We start from the raw sequence: 15,146 nt of genomic DNA, 5'->3' as shown, positions 1-15,146 counted from the left end.
ATGGACTGGTTGGACTGAAGGGTCTGTCCCTGTGCTGTATTAGGACCCATTAATCCCAAACATTTCTAATGTGCTAATAAACTTGCCATGGTGGCACAGTAGGAAATGTTTTCTGAAAGACCAAACATACAATATCCATGTTACTACTCTCATCCACTGCTTGTGCTAGCTTGTCAAAGAACTTAATTCAGTTTGTCAGATTGTCTGTTATTAACTTAATTTTCATTCATTTTATATTTATCTTGTTCTGTATTATGGCTTCCATCAGTTTTCTCATTGTTGATGTTAAGCTGACAGATCTGTAGTTTCCTGGGTTATCCTCTGCCCCTTACTTAAACAATGATGTCACATTTGCAATCCTGGGACTAATCCTGTGTTCAGAGAGGCCTGGAAAATTTCTATCAGTGGCTGTGAGGTTTACTCCCTTACCTCTCAGCAATCTAAGATGCATCCCATCCAATCCTGGCAACTTCTCTGCCTAGAATGCTACCAGTCTTTTTGTCATATCTTCTTTACCTATCACTATACTGCTCAGTTACTCAACGTCCATAGTTTCAACTGGGTCATTGTCACAGTTTTCTAATTCGGTAAAAACAGAAGCAAAGAATTTAGAATCCTGTCATTCTTTTTAACTATTTGTTTTAGCACAGCCTGCCATCCTTTTCTCATTCTTCCTCTTAGCCTTTCTTATTCCAGCCTTAACCTCTATCCTGCGTTTACTTGGAACATAGAACTGTACACTACAGAATCGGGCCATTCAGCCTACTATGTTGTACTGAGCATGATGCCATATTAAACTAATCCCTTCTGCCTGCCCTTGATCCACATCCCTCCATTGCATATTCATGTGCTTATCTAAAAGTTGCTTAAATGCCTCTATCGTACCTGCCTACACCACCACCCCAGTATCGTGTTCCAGACTCGTACCACTCTCCATGTAGAACAAAAACTTGCCCCTTATGTCTCCTTTGAACTTACCCCCTCTCACCTTAAATGCATGCCCTTTAGTATTGGACATTTCAACTCTGGGAAAAAGATTCTGACTGTCTACCCAATCTATGTCTCTCATAATTTTAAGGACTTCTCTCATGCCTCCCCTTAGCCTCTGCCACTTGAGAGAAGGAAACCAGAGATTTTTCTAGTCTCTCCTTATAAGCGTATACCCTTTAATCCAGGCAGCATCCTGGTAAACCTCTTCTGCACCCTCTCCAAAGCCTCCACATCCTCCTTCTAAGGTGGCAACTAGAATTGTATGCAATACTCTTAAGTATAGTTTAACCAAGCTCTTATAAAAGCTGCAACATAATATCCTGACTCTTGTACTCAGTTCCCCGCCGATTAAAGACACGCATGCCATATGCCTTCTTTACCACCTTATTTACTAACGTGGCCACTTTCAGTGAGCTATGGACTTGAACCTCAAGATCCCTCTGTGCATCAATGCTGTTTGGGGTCCTACCATTAACTGTATACTTTTTCTTAACACTTGCCCTCCCAAAGTGCAACACCTCATATTCACCTGGATTAAACTCCACCTGTCATTTCTCCGTCCATGTCTGCATATCCTGCTCTATCCTTTGACAAACTACTGTACTAGGCACAACTCCACCAATCTTTTATCATCTGCAACCTTAAAAGCCCACCCATCCAAATTTTCATCCAGGTCTTTTACAAAAATATCACAAAAACAGAGGTCTCAGTATTATTCTTGCTGAACATCACTAGCCACAGACTTCCAGCCTAAGAAACACCCTTCCACCACTATCTTCTGTGTCTTCTATGAGTAAGCCAGCTCTGAATCCATGGAGACAAGTCACCATGGATCCCAAAAATCTTAATCTTCTGGATGAGCCTACCATGAGGGACCTTGTCGAAAGGCTTCCTAAATCCATGGAACCAGCATCCACTGCTCTATCCTCATTGCCCACCTTCATTACCTCCTCCAAAAATTCAATCAAGTTAGTAAGACGTGAACCGTCCCCCATAAAGCCATGCTAACTGTCCCTAATTAGGCCACACTTTTCCAAATGCACCCTAAGAATTCTCTCCAAAAGCTTCCCAACCACCAATATTGAGACTCAAGAGTTTATAGTTTCTTAGATTATCCCTTCTTGAACAGAGGAACAACATTAGCTACTCACCAGTCCTCCTGGACCTCTCCACTGGTTAGCGAGGATGTACGATCTTTGTTGAGGCCCCTGCAATCTCCTCTCTTGCCTCTCTCAATAAGTTGAGATTTTTTCTGGTTTCCATCACTATTAGTTTTCCAGTATGCATCATATGATTCACTTTTCTTCCTGATTTTGTCATCAATATCCTTAATCATCCAGGGTACTCGAACTTAGGATACTCCATATTTATGTTCACATGTTCTTCTCCGTCTTAAAAGTTTCCCATTTTGTATCCACTGTTTCATCCACCAAAATGCATTTCCAATCAACTGCTCCAGTTCAACTTTTAGATCCCTAAAATCTGCTTTGTTCCAATCTAGGATCTCAATTCTTGAGGTTTTTTTTGTGATTGCTATTTGCCAATTGCTCCCCCATTCTGACATTCTGCACTTTACCTACCTCATTTCCTAGGCCCAGATCCAGCACAACTGCCTACGTGGTAGGAGTGGAAATGTACTCTTCCAGAAAATTCTGCATCCCAGAGTACTTAAGGCTGTGGCTCTAGAAATAGTGAATGCATCTTCCAGGATTCGATAGACTCTGGAAAAGTCCCTGCAGATTAGAGGGTAACTAACATTCTTCTAATATTCAAAAAGGGAATTACAGACCAACAAGGCCTAACATCAGTAGTGGGGAAATACCCATGATCAAGGACTTTATAGCGGAGCATTTAGAATGCAGTGGCAGAATCTAATAGAGACAATATGGATTTATGAAGGAGAAATCATGTGACAAATTGAGGTCCATAATAAATACCCAACGAGGTTGCTGTATCTTGTTCAAGGCCTATGACATTATCTTTGACCAAGACTGATACACCTTCTCCCTTTTTATCTATCCCATTTCTATGGAAAACTTTACAAACTGTGGTGTTATCCAGTCCTGTTCTGGCTTAAGCCACGTTTCTGTTGATGCGTTTACCCTAAGCAATCATGTTCATGTTGTTCACATTCCAAATTAGAACTCATGACTATTGTTATACACCCATATTCAAACTGATACACAGAGTTATGTTATTTAATCATATCATTGCATGTTCACGTCTCCTAGCTGCAGTGGTTACCCTCTTGCTCCTAATATACATATACAGTAGTGCCTTGACTTAGGAACTTAATCTGTTCTGCGAGTAAGTTCTGCAATTTTTCCCATTTGAATTAATGTAATTCCAATTGATCCGTTCCCCAGCCCCGAAAACATACTTTTTTAACGTTATGTTGTACTGCTTAGCGAGATCAGATACGCGAGCACCATTCTTGTGTTTAGCTATTATTTCCTTCTTCGTTTCCACAGTAATATGTTTGGGCTTCTTAACACCACTATCACTACCACTTTTCACTTTCTTGGGAGCCATAATGAGGGCTAATTTATTGCAAAAAAAAATAAAAGCGTAAGAATGCTTGGATGTAGCAACAAACGATGTTCACAGCACGCACGCCAAAGACGAACTGAATGAGATCACTGGGGCCCGAGAGCTTTTGCGTTCAAAGCACGCGTAGCAAAGTAGGACAATGAAACCACGTGGTCACACATGGGCTTTTTGCGTTCGTACCTTGAATTTCGTACGCGTGTTGAAGCAAAATTTTATGTATAATCCTATTCGTAAACCGATTTATTCGTGAACGGGGTCGTTCGTATGTCGAGGCGCTACTGTATACATATATAAAAAGCCTTGGGATTCTCCTTAATCCACTTGTCAAGGACATTTTATGGCTTGTTCAAGTCCTTCTAATTTCTTTTTAAAATTTTTTTCTGCTTCCTTTATACTCCTCAACTTTCTGTTTCTAAAACTTTACATTTGCTTCTTTTTTATCGTTTTAAATAAATGTACAACATCTCTCGTCATCTATGGTTCCCAAATCTTGCCATTGTTATCTTACGTCCTCACAAGATTATGCTAGTCCTGAACTCTGGTCAACTGGCTTTTAAAAGATTGACACATATCAGATGTGGGATTATCTTCAAAAAAAATTGGTTCTGCTTTCACATAAGAAGACACAAGTCAGATACCAAAAATGTTGGAGAATGCAAGATTTAATGAGAGGAAAGAACTGAGGGAGAACAATATTAGTAGAGATATGGTGTTGGGAAAATTGAGCTGGATCAAAGCCAGATAAGTCCCCAGAGCCTGGTAATGTAGATCCCAGAGTAATTAAGGAAGTCGCTCTAGAAATAGTGGATGCATTGGTAGTCATATTGCAGGATTTGGTAGACTCTGGAAGTGTCCCTGCAGATTGTGTAACTAATGTTACTCCAATATTCAAAAAGGGAATTACAGACCAGCAAGCCTAATATCGGTAGTGGGGAAATATCTATTATCAAGACTTTACAACAGAGCATTTAGAAAGCAGTGGCAGAATCCGATAGAGACGGTATGGATTTATGAAGGAGAAGTCATACTTGACAAATCTATGGGAATTCCATGAGCATGTAACTAGTAGTGTTGACAAGGGGAAGCCAGTCAGTATGGTATATTTGGACTTTCAGAAAGCATTTGACAACATTCTGCGTAAGATATTATTGTGCAAGATTAAAGTGCATGGGATTAGGGGAAGTGTATTGAGATAAATAGAAAACTGGTTGGTAGAGAGGAAACAAAGAGTAGAATTGATTGGCAGGCATTAAGCAGTTGGGTGCCACAGGGATCGCTGTTAGGACCCCAGTTATTCACAATATATACTAATGATTACCCGTAAATACAACCAGGAATTTTTGCACTAAAAATCTTTTCTCTCTAATGCAATAAATTGCACTGTCTCTGTCCATGAATGGACAGAGACGGTACAACAAGCCATAGCCATTAGTCAGTGACAAACGCAGAAAATGAACAAACTAGACCTGCAGAAAAATCTAAACAAACTTACACAAAATAACAACACACACAACACAGAAGCATGGATAAGAGACTTAACTAACCGACCCTTAACTGACACTGAAAAAGCTATCTTAGTTAGAGGATTTAATTAAACTTCCAGGATACGGACAAGAAAGATCTCTCAACAGTATTAAAAACAATACTGAAAGACAACCAACTCACAGAAGAAACCCAGCAAACCATCAGACAGGCAGTCGCACCAACATTAAGCAGGAAAAAGGAAAGACGACACTCAATACAGAAGAACGGAAAGCACTGGAAAGACTAAATAAAGATAAAAACATTGTTATCCTACCTGCAGACAAAGGATACTAGACAGTCATTTTAAATCAAAGATACTACATTGAGAAAGCGAACATACTACTTGCAGATACCAACACTTACCAACAGGTGGCAATAGACCTGACCTCACAACTAGAGAACCAAATCACAGCCCTACTCAAAAACATCAGAAATCTGGAGACATAAGACCGACTTCCAAAAAATAAAACCAGACAGATCCAACATCCCACGTTTCTACAGATTACCCAAAATTCACAAACCAGGAGCCCCCCTCAGACCCATAGTCTTGCTACCTGGAACAACAACATACAGATTGGTCAAGGAGCTACGCCAAAGACTAAAACATAGTAGAAGACTCACACCACTCCATCCACTCCACCCAATTCCAGAATTCCTGAAGACCAAAGACACAAAGCTAGAAGAGGATGAAGTAATGGTCTCCTTTGATGTAACAGCCCTGTTCACACCCATCAACATCAACCTGGCCAAGGAAACATTGACTACGCTATTAGAAGAACCAAAGACACATACACCTGACTTACAAACTTCATCAGCAAGGACAGTATCATCAAGCTAGTGGGCCTCTGCCTTACCACTCACTTCACCTTCAAGAACAAAACCTATAGAAAAACCAATGGAACACCCATGGGATCTCTGATGTCAGGGTTCTTAGCAGAGGCAGTAATGCAGAGACTTGAACAAACAGCTCTGCCAACCATCCGACCCAAACTTTGTCATCAATAAACGAAACAAATTTGAGGAAACCATCAAGACCATCAATAATATCCTTACTGGCATAAAATTCACTACAGAGGAGGAAAACAACAACAAGCTGCCATTCCTAGATGTCACAGTAGACCAGCGTCTACAGGAAAACAATACATACAGACCAAATATTGAATTACAGAAGCAATCACCCCAACATCCACAAATGGAGCTGCATTAGAACATTATTATGCAGTGTGTGGTAGCTCATTGAAATAGAGGAACTACAAAGGGCAGAGGATAATCACCTATACAGTGCATTCAAAAAGAATGGATACTCAATAACCACAGTCTGCCGATTTCTCAGTAACAAACCTAAACAAGCAGACAAAACACGTACAGAAACCCTAGCCACTCTTCCCTACATCAAAGACATCTCAGAAATGACTGCCAAACTACTCAGACCCATTGTGGCATCATGGTAGCCCACAAACCCACCAACTCACTAAAACAGCAGTGAACTTAAAAGACCCTATACAGACAAGAAGCAAAACTAATGTCATTTACAAAATACCTTGCAAGAATTGTAACAAACACTACACTGGACAAACAGGCAGAAAACTAGTCACCAGGATACATGAACATCAACTAGCCACAAAAAGACATGACCCTCTCTCTAGTATTCTTACATACAGATGAGGAAGGTTACCACTTCGACTGGGACAAAACATCCATTCTAGGACAAGCCAAACAGATACAGTCACGGGAATTCCTAGAAGCTTGGCATTCCAACCAGAATTTTATCACGAAACACATTGATTTGGATCCCATTTACCACCCCTTGAGAAAAAGAACAAGAAATGACATCACCACAGGAAATGACATCACCAACCCAAGGAAACGCAAACATGTAAATAGAAAGTGGGCTGTACCACCAGTGCTTCATCTGGAGGCTCACTAAAGATGTTACCTAGAATGGTGACGAAACGTCTGACAACAAGCCTTCCAGCTTAGTGAGCAAACCTACATTCATAATAATTTAGCTGAATGAACAAATTGTAACATCTCAAAGTTTGCAGATGCTACCAAATTGGGTAGGAGGGTGAACTGTGACAAGGATATAGAGGCCCTTCAGCGCAATCTGGACAGGTTGGATGAGTAGCCTAATCAATGACAGAAGCAGTATAATTTGGATAAATGTGAGGTTATTCACTTTGGAAGCAAAAACAAGAAAGTATATTACTACCTGAATGGCAGTAAATTGGGAGAGGGGAGTGTGCAGCAGGACCTGGGTGTCCTTGTGCACCAGGCGCTGAAGATAAACATGCAGGTGCAGCAGGCGGGAAAGAAGGTATGTTAGCCTTCATTGCGAGAGGTTAGGAGTACAGGAGCAGGGATGTGGTTGGTGCAGTTATACAGGGCTGTGATGAGGCCACACCTAGAATATTGTGTGCAGTTTTGGTCTCCTTTTCTGAGGAAGGATGCTCTTGCTCTCGAGGGAGCACAGCGAAGGTTTACCAGGCTGATTCCGGGGATGGTGGGACTGACGCATGAGGAGAGATTGATTAGGTTAGAATTGTTTTCGCTGGAGTTCAAATGAATGAGGGGTGATCTCGTAGAGACTTACAAAGTTCTAACAGGACTAGACAGAGTAGATTCAGTGAGGAAGTTCCCGATGGTGGGTGCATCCAGAACCAGTGGTCATAGTCTGAGGATTCAGGGTGGACCATTTAGGAAGGAGATGAGGAGACATTTCTTCACCCATAAAGTGGGGAGTCTGTGGCATTCATTACCACAGGAAGTATTTAATGTATTCAAGAGGTGGCAAGATATAGTATTTGGGGCGAATAGGATCAAAGATTATGGGGAGAAAGTAGGATTAGGCTATTCAGTTGGATGATCAGCCATGATGGTGATGAATGGTGAGCAGGCTCAAAGGGCCAAATGACGTCCTCCTGCTCCTATCTTATATGTTTCCATGTTTCCAATCCAAATTTTCTAGTTTCTGTCCAATGCTATTATAACTAGCCTTTTCCCAATTTAAAAGTCACACATCACGAGGTTATCGTCCAACAGTTTATTTGGAAGCACTAGCTTTCGAAGCGCTGCTCCTTCATCAACCACCAGTGCTTCCAAATAAACCTGTCAGTCTATAACCTGATCTTGTGTGATTTTTCACTTTGTACATCCCAGTGCAACACCAGCTCCTCCAAATCATGTCTCCCAATTTAGAACTTTCACCCAAGAACCACTGTTATCCTTTTCCATAACTTCCTAAAATGTACGGAATTAGGATCACTGCCCTACTGAAACACTGGTCATTTGGCCAAGCTCATTTCCCGATTTAAGGTAATGTATGGTCTCTTCTAGTTGGACTATCGACATACTGTTGCAAGAATCCCTTCTGGATGCATGTAACAAATTCTATCCCATCTAAGTCCATAAGACCATAAGACATTGGAGCAGACATTAGGCCATTCAGCCCATCAAGTCTGCTCCGCTGTTCAATCATGGCTGATCAGTTTCTCAACCCTGTTTTCCCTCTTTTTCCCTGTAACCCTTGATCCCCTTGACAATTAAACACCTATCTATCTTCGTCTTAAATATACTCAATGACCTGGCCTCCACAGCCTTCTGTGGCAGTAAATTCCATAGATTCACTCTCTGGCTGAAGACATTTCTGTTTGTTTCTGTTCTAAAATGTCTTCTCTTTACTCTTAGCCTGTACCCTCAGGTCAGAGTCTCTCCTACCAATGGAAACATTCTGCAAATGTCTCAGTGAAATTAAAATCACCCATGACCACAACCCTTTTGTTTTTACATCTTTTCATGTTGTTTTCATTCATGGGATGTGGGCATCATTGGCTCAAACAGCATTTATTGCTCATCCCTAATTGCCCAGCTCTTTATCTCTTCCTTTAATTTCCACTGGCAACTAGGAGGCCTATAGTAAAACCCCATCGTTGTGTTTACACCCTTTCTTATTCCTGAGTTCTAAACAGCTGGAGTTGCCGAATGAGCCCTGCAAGATGTCCTCTTTTAGTGCAGATGTGACATTTGCCTTTATCAGTAATATAACTCTTCCACCCCTTCTCTGTCCCTCTTTATCATGCCTGAATCATTTAAACCCTGGAATGCTGAGCTGCCAGTCCTGCCTTTCTCTCAGCTCTGATGAAGAGTCATCTAGACTCAAAATATTAGCTTGCACTCTCGCACTCTCTCTCTCTCTCTCACTCTCACTCTCTCACCCTCTCTCTAGACTCTTTCTGACTCATTGTGATCTCCAGCATTTACAGTAATTTGCTCCTGCTCTTCTGTCAACCAGGTTTCTATAATGGGCTACATTGTAGTGCTGTGTACTAATCCAGGCTCGAAACTCATCTGCCTTATCAGTTACACTGGTTGAATTTTTAAAAAATCCACTTCAGACCACTAGTCCTGCCATGTTCCTTACACTGACCCTGCCTGATCTTCCTATTGGACTTAGTTGATTTAGCCCATTTCTTCTCTTTAAACACTCCCCCGCTGACCCACTGCTCTGGTTCCCATCCCCCTGCAGCACATTCTTAAATCCTCTCGAATCACACTAGCAAACCTCCCTGGAAGGTGCCCCTCCTGTTTAGGTGCAACCCATCCTTCTTGGACAAGTCCCACCTGCCCTGGAAGAGATCCCAATGATACAGATATCTGAATCCCTCCTCCCAGCCCGGTTCTTTAGCCACACATTCAACTGTATTATCTTCCTTGTTTCCAGCTTCACTAGCACATCGCACAGAGAGCACTCCTGAGATTACAGCACGAGAGGTTTGCTTTTCAACTTCCTAAATTCCCTTTGCAGGATCTCATTACTTTTTCTGCCTCTATCTTGGTACCAATATGGACCATGATCTCTGGCTGCTCACCCTCCCCCTTCAGAATATCCTGTGCTCACTCAGAGACATCCTTGACCCTAGCAATGGAAATGCAGCACCCATCCTAGGAATTTGCTCACGGCCACAGATGGGACTACAGAGTCTCCTATCACTACTGCTTACCTATACCTCAGCCTTGCCAGCTGTACAACAGTGCCAGTAATGGTAGCACTGTTGCTTTCCCCTGAGAGGCCACCTGTTTGTGAGGGGAATGACCACAGGTGACTCCTGCGCTGCCTGGTCTTCCTGGTCGTCACCTCAACTCTTCTCTGTGTAACACTTACTGACTATGTGACCAACTCACTAAACGCTCTATTCATGATGTTCTCAGCCATGTGGATGCTCCATAGTGTGTTCAGCTGTAACTCCAGGCACTCCATTTGGCTAATCAGGAATTGCAGCTGTATACAGGTCCTGATTACATAGTCAACATGGACACTGGAAGTGTCCCTGATTTCCCACATGTTACAGAAGGAACATTTAATGAAGCCAAGTTCTCCTGCCATTGTGAACTTTATCAACTGCAGACAATAATCGAGGAACCAATGACACAACCTTACTCACTAGTCTCAAAAATCAGATTTCTCACTCTCTCTGACCCCGCTCCTCAGGTTCACCCCAGATTTTCTCTGCTGTGCTGTGCTCCTGCTGCAGCTGGCATTATTATTTTTCAACTATCCTTGACTTTTAAATACGTCCAATGTCCATTTCCATCCATTCAATAATGCAGAAAAATTGAAAAACATGGTGTTTCCACTGAGTTCAGTCTGGATCACTGGCTCTCTCACTGGGCTTTTGCCCGAAACGTCAATTTTGCTGCTCCTTGGATGCTGCCTGAACTGCTGTGCTCTTCCAGCACCACTAATCCAGACTCTCTGATAGCACAGAGTTGTCATTAATCCTCTCCTGTTGTCCTGCTGTATTTACACACTGTTGCTTGTCAGAAGCTTCACTAATTTCTCTGCCTTTCTGAGATAGAGAGCAGATGAAAAATAACAAATGTGCGGTGATGCAGCATGAAGGAATATTCACAGTGTGTGTCAATTGAAATGCAGTGTTGGCCTTTTCCTCCCGGACCCAACAAATGTTGGTGCCAGACCACAACTGGACGCTGGCCAGTAATTGCAAGCATGTGAATTTCACACTGTCTGAATGATTCCACTCAAAAAAACCGCACTCTTAGCAAACCCACAGAACGGTGCAAAGAAGCTGACAACTCCATCTCTTCAGGTTTGCAAACAAATGCTCCTTATCCAGGAATGTCAGCTCTGGGGAGATCAGGTGTCAACTGTGACTGGGCGCCCTCACCCTGCAGTCAGGAAGTTGTAGGTTCAAGTCCCACTCCAGAGAACTGGGCAAATAACCTCCACTGACACATTCCATGCAGTACTGAGAGAACACTGCACTGTCAGTGGTTCCACCTTGGTGACATTTCAGTCATATTTATTTGACTAGAACTTCCTGAGCTTAAGTCAGCTGCTGTTTGAATGTAAATTTTTCATCACCAGCAGAGAATTGAGCACAATGTCAGGAGAGGGAGCTGAATTGACCAATTTATACAGCAGCTAATATTCAGAGCAAATTTCTGATGTTGAGAGAAATTTCAGCTTGTGTATATTCCTGCCCTATATACCCCTTTCCCCTGAAACTGCGTATACATTTCTGTAACTGAGCAGACCAGGCACCCGACTGACAATGTAACAGGGCCTTGCAGAGTGGCAGCATCACAGAATCTTTCTGGATCTGTGCAGAGTTAACCATTCATAGTGTTTGGAATCTTAGTGTCCCTGTAGCTAGCGTTAGAGTCATTTTTAGTAATTAGATTCATAGAATGTCTCTGAAGCAGGAAGCAGGTCATTCCACCCATCGAGTCCACACTGACCCTCCAAAGACCCGGGATGGGACCATTCGCCACCGCTGAGAACACTTCGCCACCGCCCATTGGCCGCTGAGGACGCTTAGCCACCCCAAGTGTTTGTAACTCATTTTTTTGTATAAACTAATAAAATGATACTTATTTAACCCCTTTTTTTAATCAATATGTAGTATATAGTTGTATAAATAAAGGGGACTGAGAAGTATGTAAGAACAGGCGGGAGGAAAGACAATCAGTACATCTATATATATTTCCGGTGGCGAATAGCCTGCAGAGGTCAAACGACCCCGGTGGAGAAACGCTGGTGGCGAACCGGCAGTGGCTAATCGGTGGCAGCGAATGTGCCGTGGCGAATCATCACCAACCCCAAAGACCATCCCAATCAGACCCAGCTCCAGTCACTGTAACCCTGCATTTCCCATGGCCTGTACATCCCTGGACACTATGGGCAATTTAGAATCCTAGAATCCCTAAAGTGTGGAAACAGGCCACTTGGCCCAACAAGTCTACCCTGACCCTATGAAAAGTAACCCACCTGACCCATTCCCCTACCCTGTTTTCTACATTTGCCCCTGACCAATGCACCTAACAAACACATTCCTGAAAACTATGGGCAATTTAACATGTCCAATTCACCTAACCTGCGCATCTTTGGACTATGGGAGGAAACCAGAGCACCGAGAGAAAACCCATGCAGACACTGGAGAGTGTGCAAATTCCACACAGAGAGTCACCCGAGGCTGAAATCAAACTCAAGTTCCTGGTGCTGTGAGGCAGCAGTGCTAACTACTGAGCCACTGTGTCATCCTTGTTGATTGAGGAAAAGGTGAAAAGATAGCAGCAAAGAAAGCGTTAACAATGTAACTGGGTTTTTGTGCTGGCTTACGCAAGCACTGCTTTAATATTTATATTCCATTCTTATTTGACTGGTTCAGGCAGTGTGAAGATACTAAGATTGGATTCTGTACTTTCCCAGGGTGTTAAACAAACAGGGTCAGGAGAGCTACTTGCTGCAAGCAGAAAACCATCTCTTCAGGCACAGTCCCAGCCTCTGTAACTGTTTGCGGTCCAGATACATACAGCCTTCGGTATTCCCTATGACATCCGTATAAATTGATACTCCCCTCAGCCAATGGCTCATCATGTGATAGTTGGCAGCTCCTACCAACACCACTTGCTGCAGATGTGACCTTTGCCTTTATCAGTAATGCAACTCTTCCACCCCTTTTCCATCCCTCTTTATCATCCCTGAATCACTTTAACCCTGGAACGCTGAGCTGCCAGCTCTGATGAAGGGTCATCTAGACTCGAAGTATTAGTTTTCTCTCTCTCTCTCTCTCTCTCTCCATTTCGCTCGCTCTCTCTCTCTCTCTCTCTCTCTCTCTCTCTCCATTTCGCTCGCTCTCTCTCCACTCTCTCTCTCTCTATCAATTCTCTCTGACTCACTGGGGTCTCCAGCATTTGTCATTGTCAGTACACATTCCAGCATTTGCAGTAATTTCCTCCTGCCCTTCTGTTAACCAGGTTTCTGTAATGGACTACATTGTAGTGCTGTGTACTAATCCAGGCTCGAAACTCACCTGCCTTATCTGTTAAGAAAGTGAGGACTGCAGATGCTGGAGATCACAGTCGAGATTGTGGTGCTGGAAAAGCACAGCAGGTCAGTCAGCATCCAAGGAGCAGGAGAATCGATGTTCATCAGGAATGATGAAGGGCTTATGCCAGAAACGTTGATTCTCCTGATCCTGGGATGCTTCCTGCTAGGCTGCCTTATCTGTTACAAAAAAATTACACTTCAGACCGCGAGTCCTGTTGTGTTCCTTAAACTGACCCTGCCTGACCTTCCTACTGGACTTAGTCAAAAAGTGTGGTGCTGAGAAAGCACAGCTGATAAAGTAGCTTCCGAAGAGCAGGAGAGTCAATGTTTCGATGAGCCCAAGGGGGATGAGAGGTAAATGGGAGGGAGGTGGGGCTTGGGGAAAGTAGCTGGGAATATGATAGGTAGGTGAACATGGGGTGATAGTGATAGGTCGGAGGAGAGGGTGAAGCAGATAGGTGGGAAGGAAGATGGACAGGTAGGCCAGTTCAAAAGGGCGGTGCTGAATTGGAAGGATCTGGGATAAGGTGGGGGGAAAGGGAAATGAGGAAACTGGTGAAATCGACATTGATCCCATGTGGTTGGGAGGTCCCAAGGCGGAAGATGATCTGTTTTTCCTCCAAGCGTCGGGTGGTAAAGGTTTGGTGGTGGAGGAAGCCCAGGACTTGCATGTCCTTGGCAGAGTGGGATGGCGAGTTAAAGTGTTCGGTCACATTGCGGTGGGGTTGTTTAAGTGCATGTGTCCCAGAGATGTTCTCTGAAATGTTCCTCAAGTTGCCGTACTGTCTTCCAAATGTAGAGGAGACCACATCGAGAGCAACAGACACAGTAGATGACGTGTGTGGATGTACAGGTAAATCTCTGTCAGATGTGGAAGGATCATTTGGGGCCTTGGATGGAGGTGAAGAGTGAGGTATGGGCTCAGGTTTTGCACTTCTTACAGTGGCAGGAGAAGGTGCTGGGAGTGGAGGTTGGGTTGGTGGGGGGTATGGACCAAACAAGGGAGTCGCGGAAGGAATGGTCCCTGTGGAACGCGGATAGGAGTGGGGAGAGAAATAGATCCCTGGTGGTGGGGTCTGTCTGTAGGTGGCAGAAATGAGGATGATGCATTGTATCCGGAGCTTGTTAGGGTCGAAGATGAGGAGCGGGGGGGTTCTGTCCTTGTTGTGATTGGAGGGGTGGGGTTCAAGGGCAGAGGAGATGCACTGGAGGGCATCGTTGACTACATGGGAGGGAAGTTGCGGTCTTTGAAGAAGGATGCCATCTGGGCTGTTCTGTGGTGGAATTGGTCCTCCTGGGAGCAGATGCAACAGAGACGGAGTAATCGGGAGTAAGGGATAGCATTTTTACAGGAGACAGGCTGGGAGGTGGGGTAGTCCAGGTAGCTGTGGGAGTTGGTGTGTTTGAAGTTGAGTCAGTTGCCGGAAATGGGGAGGGAGGTGTCCAAGATGGTCCAGATGTACTTGAGGTCAGGGTGGCAGGTGTTAGTGAAGTTGATGAACTGTTCAACAACCTCGTGGGAGTGTGAGGTGGCACCAATACACTCATTGATGTAGCAGAGGAAATGGTGGGGAATGATGCCAGTGTAGCTGTGGAAGATAGCTATTCCACGTACCCGATGAAGAGACAGGCATAGCTAGGGCCTGTGCGGGTGCCCATGGCTGCCCCTTTGGTCTGGAGGAAGTGGGAGGATTTGCAGGGGAAATTATTGAGGATGAGGACGAGCTCTTCT

At 43.7% G+C, this 15,146-nt stretch overlaps 1 protein-coding gene across 13 annotated transcripts in view; it reads left to right on the top strand.

Moving 5' to 3' along the window:
• Positions 1-15,146, top strand: part of exd3 (exonuclease 3'-5' domain containing 3) — a 390,852-nt gene that overhangs the window by 338,165 nt on the left and 37,541 nt on the right. The gene's annotated exons all lie outside the window — the stretch shown is intronic.

Source organism: Hemiscyllium ocellatum, chromosome 21 (genome assembly GCF_020745735.1).
Source record: "Hemiscyllium ocellatum isolate sHemOce1 chromosome 21, sHemOce1.pat.X.cur, whole genome shotgun sequence".
In the NCBI taxonomy this organism is placed as follows: Eukaryota; Metazoa; Chordata; class Chondrichthyes; order Orectolobiformes; family Hemiscylliidae; genus Hemiscyllium; species Hemiscyllium ocellatum.
Note: the sequence above shows the minus strand (reverse complement) of the source record. Positions and strands in the feature narration are given on the sequence as shown.